This window comes from Rutidosis leptorrhynchoides, chromosome 4 (assembly GCF_046630445.1).
Source record: "Rutidosis leptorrhynchoides isolate AG116_Rl617_1_P2 chromosome 4, CSIRO_AGI_Rlap_v1, whole genome shotgun sequence".
Classification (NCBI taxonomy): Eukaryota; Viridiplantae; Streptophyta; class Magnoliopsida; order Asterales; family Asteraceae; genus Rutidosis; species Rutidosis leptorrhynchoides.
In genome coordinates, this window is record NC_092336.1 from 520,793,761 (window position 1) to 520,801,278 (window position 7,518).

A 7,518-nucleotide genomic window follows, 5' to 3' on the forward strand; every position below is an offset into this window, starting at 1 on the left:
TAATTATCATCTGATTCATAGATATACGAAGAGATCGTTTCAACCAAACTATCTATCTCATACCCATGAGTGGATTAACAAATTCTCCTATGCCATAAACGTTGTAAAGCTTTGCATTCTTTCTTTCTTAAACAACTTATCTCTTTATCTTTGACGCTTAATTATCACATCCCCGCTGGAAGGAAGGATTCCTGTTCTTAAGTGACCTGAAGTTTTTTCATTTTCTCGCGAGCTGCGGTTTGAGCTATAGCAATTAAAAGAATCTCATCATACTCTAGTGGATAGTATCTACATTCCTGGCCAGTTAAGGCTGAAGTATACATATATTTCCATCACCATATTGAAAAGCACGTGATCCCTCACACGCTCAATATGATCAAAGGTAGTATTGATAAGATTATCATTACGGTTAAACATCGTGTGATTTGTTGTACCAAAACAATAAGTCGCGAACTTTGAATCGTTAACCATTTTCCTGAAAATTTTATGATTTCACCTCGGTGTTAAAAGCATGTTAGATGTATCATTAAATGATCCTATATTAATGGTCCTAACAATAGCCAAGTGACACCATGTCCTTACATCGCCCTTACTCATTGGGGAAATTCATACTCTCCCGGAAATAATCACAGAGTTAGTGAGAGTTTGATAAATTGATTTTCAATGATCATCACGTAGTCAAAAGTCACTGCATTAGCATGTCTTCATACGTGTCTATGTGAACATCAGATTATTTATGCTCAAGTTATTATGAAATCTTTGTGAATGACGGAATCGAGCAATCCATGAGTATATAATAAGGGCACTTACTCCCAGCCTTCCAACTCCAATAACATTTCAGAGTCAACAGTGGATTAACTTCACGTTCTCATACTCTACCATTCATATCTCACTTGTCAGCAACAACTTCACACATGAACATTTTGAATTCCAAGAACATATGCCCTAATAATAGTTAACAACCGTATTTAAATACAAAAGATTGCATTACCTCGCAACATTGTTGAATAAAAATAACCCGAAATTTTCAAAATTCCTTCACCCGATCTACATCGATCTTTTTCCAACTCGTAACCTCCGAAATATGAAAATTCTGTTACCAAAATTTTACACACACTATTTTACTGTGAGATCCTCTCGAAATTTTATATAATAAATTTATTTTCTACCATTCATGAAAATTTTATAAATCGTATATGTTTATATAATGAAGTAAATAAAATTTACCTTTACTTATTTTTGACTAGTACATATAAAATTATACTTTGAATTTTATAAATCAATTCTTTTATTCAAAAGATATTTTTACTTAAAATAGTACATGTTGTACATAACTTTAGTTTTACTAAGAATTTCGTCCCTTTTTACATTGTCAGCTTAAACAACTCGAACTTCTATAAAGTTTTCATTGCTTGTTCATATAAAATTTTAGTGTTATTCTACACCACATATTAATCACAATTCCTCTCGTCCTCTGAAACTTATCATTAAGTTCATCAATCAAAACTCTATGTTCTCATCAACTTTTCCCTTTTAAGGTTGACCGTTGAGAAGTATTTCACGGCTAACCGCAACACCCTCGTAATCATCAATTCTGTGATTCAATATTTTGTTGCATGATAAATCATTTTTGAAGATTCTCTCACCTAGTGTAAACTATTCATTATTGCCAATAATTCATGTTTTTTTTCTCATCCGCACTTAAACTTATAAGTGAGGATAAACCCTAGATCGACTCGCCGTCTGTGCGAGGGCGTCCCTCTCGTTAAGAGATCACACCTTTCGAATAGTTCCCTTTTGGAAACGTAATATAAATTGTTTTAATCTATGATCCTCGCTATCCTCTCTGAAGGGGATACCTTAAACATTTAATACATTGATGTGTCTGCTCTTCCTTCATTGACTGCAAATAGGTGTCATCCTAGTCGAATTTCAACCTCTGTAACTGAAATCATAATCATATAGCTATATTCTGCAAATGTGCTTTCATAAATTCTTTCCAACAATAAGTTCACATGTATTATAGTATACTAAACGATATCTTTTTCGCTCTGACCATTCTGAGGGCATTTTAGTTATGGATTACTTTGCATATAAGCCTGATTAGTGATTCTCCAGCTGGCATCTCGTCTCATTTAAACACATTAGACATCATGTCTATGGTTACCTTCTGGAATTAAAAATTTGTACAAACACATGCCATGCATCAAACTACATGGTCGTAATCTCCACGTACTCCTACCTGTTTGTCTGCCCTAGTATTGTGGCATAAACACTCGAGGTTTTGAGCCTAGTAATGTTCATGCCGCATTTCATGCACCCAGCTTACTGAAAAGCTTGTATGGCATCATCATCTCTTTTGAGGAAACCTAGTCAGATGACACTCTTGTTATTCCTTTGAATGCCCTTCGCATTGATAATAAAATGCACATCATAGAAGAACCTGTAGAAGTTATGGATCATAAGATTTAAATGCTTGAAACAGAACAATATTTTTGTATCAAAAAATCCATTGGAATTCACGACATGGCCCCGAGTATACCTGGAAATGTGAAGACCAAATGAAATGGAAAATATTCCCATCTCTCTCTTCTCAACCGCTGCATCCGAGAAGCCTACCTAAAACTTCGGGATGAAGTTTCCATTAACAGGGGATACTATAACAATCCTCAAATTTTCATACTTGCAATGACTATTTTACCCTTAGGGTTTCTGCATGCTTATTTATATATTGAAATTAATAAGTAATTACTCTACTTTAATACAAAGTTGACCAAATATTAATTTTTAGTCGAAACTTTTTGTTAATTAAAGTTTATATTATTTTTATAATATACTTTAGTTAATATTACAAGTATTAAAATTAATGAGTGACTACGTGTCAGTACATTTCTACGTATAACGGTTATATTTCGATTAATAGTCTTGGTTTCCAATCCAACGATTATGTATTCTTGATTTCCAAATCTAAATTCTTTTATATGACATTCCTATGTCATTAGAAATAATATAATATTTCTATATTTTATTTCATGAATTATTATTATTCTCGCGTATTATAAATCGTGTAATGTATTTATCAGATCGAGTTCTTTTTATCGTTCGGGCCAAGGCCAAGGTCCAAGCCAATGAATTTGGCCATTTTAGGCTAATTGGCCGCACCATTTTTGGTGGTCCATGGGTTGTTCATTTTCTTTTAAAATTTATTTTAGCCCATGAGTTGTCCATTTTCTTTTAATTTGTGAATTTAGCCCATCCTCGTCTTTAATTATCTAGATAATATATATTAGGATAAGATTGCTTTTAAAATAAATAAATAAAAATAAAAATATAATACTACAAGTTTCGAGTCTCGATATTATAACTTTGGTCACCACCTCAATTTCAGAAACCATTTTCAAAAAAAAAAAAAAAAAAAGTAATTTGACTTTAACTATTAACTATTATTATTAAGCTAATAGCCATAAAATAAAATAAGGTTGTACCCAATTAAATTTGTAAATATATGTTACATAAGACATGCATTTTGTAGTGTCAAAATATAAGTAAAATATTTAAACTAATTATTATTATTATACTTACAATAATTATAAGAAACTAATTATGATTATATTATATTAACAACATTATATATATTGGTCTTGCAAAATAAATTAAGTAAGAAGAATTAAGAAATAAGAGAAGATTTATGTTGAGAAACGTAGAATTAGTCAAAGAGTCACTTATGAAAACGTGTCCACGACGAAACGATCAGCCCGTACTTGTAGTTATTTTACAACTGTTATTTAATACAATTATTATCTCCTAATTAACAAAAGAATTAGTCTCTATAATAACCCTTTTCTCCCTTTTCTTTTCTTTTTGACCGTCACTTTCAACATTCACCATCATCATCGTTTATTAAACTCATCTCCATTATTTTTGATCATTGTTCAAGTTAATTGGTGTATTCCTTCCCCACTCGATCCGATCTTCGTTTCTATATTGCTAGTTTTCTTGTTGGGTAATTTTCATAAACCCTAACCTTTTCAATTCTTATTATTTATATGTTATATTGATTGTATGTATAGTTATAGTGCTTGTGGATAATTTTTTATGGTGTTTGGATAATTAAAAGATGTTAAAAACATGATTTTTGATGATTAAATAATTTGGACAGAAATATAAATATTTTTTTTCTGGCACCTTGCCAATATTTTATGATGAAAGTAACTTGCTCATTGTGATCCTCATGAAGAGTAGTGCAATTTACATATGTAAGACCCGAATAATTGAAGTGTACACATGTGTATATAAGTGTATTGTGCGGTACTCGAATCGGGGTTTGGTTGTATATATTTAAAAAGGCAAAAGGAGCTGGACTGGGAGAGTTGCGCGCCGCGCGGCCTGGTGGCGCGCCGCGCGGCCTGGTGGCGCGCCGCGCCATCTGTCTGTGACAGATTCTCTCTTTCTTTTAAATTAGATATTTTGAGGGTATTTTGGTAAAATCACTAGGAGGCCGGATTTAATGCCTTAGATCAGTTTTGGGGAGTTCATTTACTCCTTCCACAACTACCAACACTTATCCAAATCAATTCTAGAGAGAGAGTGGCTTTTAGTGAGGGAAACCCCATTTTGGAGAAGAAGAAGAAGGTTTCTTGCTTAAGTCCAAGCATTAAAGTTGTTCGCCTTCCCTCTAGCTTCGTTGTGATAGTTGTGGTATGCTCTAATCTTAATTTCTTTGTTTAATTTGATTTAGGGCTAGGGTTTGGGGTGAAGATGAACATAAAACCCATTTTGTTAGTGTTTTGGGTGTTCTAGGGTAATTTGAGTCATGTAGACTCAATATTGGGTTAACTAGGGTTTGGAAGAGTTAATTGTTGTTAGAGAACCCTAATTAGCTAGTAAAATTGCTAGAACACCATGATTTATGTAAATGGGTGTAAATGGGTTAGTGGTTGACCCAAAATGGGTAGGTTGACTTTGAAAGTGTCAAATGGGTCAAAATGAACCTAAGCTAATTAATATGTGTGGTTGAAGCCTAAAACTAGTGTTAAAATGTGTAATGAACCTACTTTGGTTAATGATAGGGTTTTGTGATGAGTTAACCCGATTTTAGGGTTAAGGGTGCAAATGGGTCAGATTTGCACCATGGGTCAAATTAACACTAGGAGTGAGCTTTAGAGTGTTGACCAACTCGAGTTGTGATTTTGATATTGTGATAAATGTAATAGGTGCGTTACATTGAAGTGTTCAAGCTCGGTTATCTTTCACCAAGAGATTTTGAGGTGAGTGGAATAATTATGCATTCGTGTATATGGCGTGTTTATTTGTGGGTGTTATGGTATGAACCATCGAGCCGGTAGTACCATAGCATGTGTGTAAATTGATGTGAACCACGAGCCGGTAGCATCGAGTGTGAACCACGAGCCGATAGCACTATAAAATAATTGATGTGAACCACGAGCCGGTAGCATCGAGTGTGAACCACGAGCCGGTAGCACTATAAAATAATTGATGTGAACCACGAGCCGGTAGCATCGAGTGTGAACCACGAGCCGGTAGCACCATAGCATCATGGTTAACCATATTAAGATTTGTTGATATTTAGCATGCTAAATTATTTATGGTTGTGTTGAGTATATGCTAACTCGGTTATGTTATTGTATGACTTGTTAAGTGTTTGAGGTTGATGACATGCTTTTGTGTTACACGTTTCGTACGAGGTATCTTGTGTTGTGATTGCAAATAGATGGGCGATATATATGTATGTGTAATTATTGCATTCACTAAGCTTTGCTTACCCTCTCGTTGTTTACCACTTTTATAGGTTCGGTGTTGGACAAGGGTAAGGGCATCGTTTTGGACTAGGGATCCCGCTTGTTGCTAAGGGACGCTTTTGGTTTTAGTAGCTCTCGGAGTTTGACCGATAGTTGGGTAGTTTAATCCCAAACGCCATGCTCATTGTGTAGTTTGGAACTTAAACTTTTTGGTGGTCGAAACTCCTAAATTGTACTAAACTTGTAATTTGGGTCGTGTGGGCCCCGCTTGTAAAACTTTAATTTTATGTTTGAAACATGTTAGTTTTACATATTTGGTTGTATGGTAAAAAGCGTTTTGTCTAAAAGTGCCGGGAACTAGTCAATCTTTTCGCGGTTAAAAGTCCCGGGGACAGCCGGATATAGCGCGGCGCGCGGGCCATATGGCGCGGCGCGCCGATGGTCTGCAACAGATTTTTTTTTTATTTCGTATTTTCACAAGGTTTTTGTCGGGTGTTGGTTTGGGTTGTTACAAGTGGTATCAGAGCATGGTCTAAGGGATTTAGGTGACTTGAGATAGGCGCCTAGACTTAGACTTTTGTGTGCGTGATTATGCGGGACTTGTAGGACTTTGGGTCGGATCGGAATGATTAGTGCATAGGTTTATGTGAACTAATCATGCGCTATTTGTTTGTGTTGTGTTTAGTAATCATCAAGCGAGATGGACGTTGTACTAGCGAGTTAGCGCGACGTGCTCGCGTAGTATTGACTAGCTACCATTACTACGGGTGCAAATCGGGTCAAACAAGCAATGTACGACGATTGTTGAGCGAGATGGGGTAGTGAGGCGTATATGTATGTAATTGTGTATATTTGCCCTTTCGTTTCGTGGTTTAAGCTAATTCGTTTTATAGAATGAAGACGAGAAACGGTCCCGATCATGATAACGGAAGTACAAGTGAAGACGCCGAGTTCTCGACCAAGGTCGAGGCCGTCTTTAAGAAGTTGAAATCGGATTTTCTTGCGGACGTTCGAAAGGTCTTCCAAGAGTCGGTCGATGGGCAAGTGACCGAAATGATAAACGAACGAATGAAGGCCACTATTGAAGAGGCCCTTGATGCTAGAAACATTTATCCTCGAGGTGAAGGGGGTGATGGAAAGAGAGACTTCCACTACAAAAATTTTAAGGATACTCAACCTCCGACGTTTAATGGGGTGAGGGATCCGTTGAAAAGTACTTGTTGGATTTCGGACATCGAGGGGGCCTTCCGTACCGCGGAGTGTCCTCCCGAGAAGAAGACGAGGTTTGGGTCTAGCATGTTACGTGAAGAGGGCAAGTTGTGGTGGGATGATAAAATCAATTTGTATGGCGAAGAGCAATGCATGGACTTGACATGGGAGGAGTTCAAGAAAGAGTTTTTCAAGGAATACCGAACTTCATCCGATATTGATCGAATCCGGGACGAGTTGCATCATTTGCAACAAGGTTCCATGGATTTAGTTACCCTCAAGTCTACATTCTTGGCAAAGACTCGTTTTTGCCCGGAGTATGTGGGTGATGATCATAAGCTTATGAAAGATTTTTATCGTACCTTGAATGCCGACTACAAGAGCAAGATTAGCCGGGGTATGGCTAAGACTTTTGATGAATTGTTTGAGTTGGCTCGGGGTTTTGAGCCGGAGGTGCCTAGGAAGAGTGATTTTACTTTTTCGAAAAGGAAGTTTGAAGGATCGAGCCATTCGAATTTTTCAAACAAGAAGTCTAAAAGAGGCGCCGAGA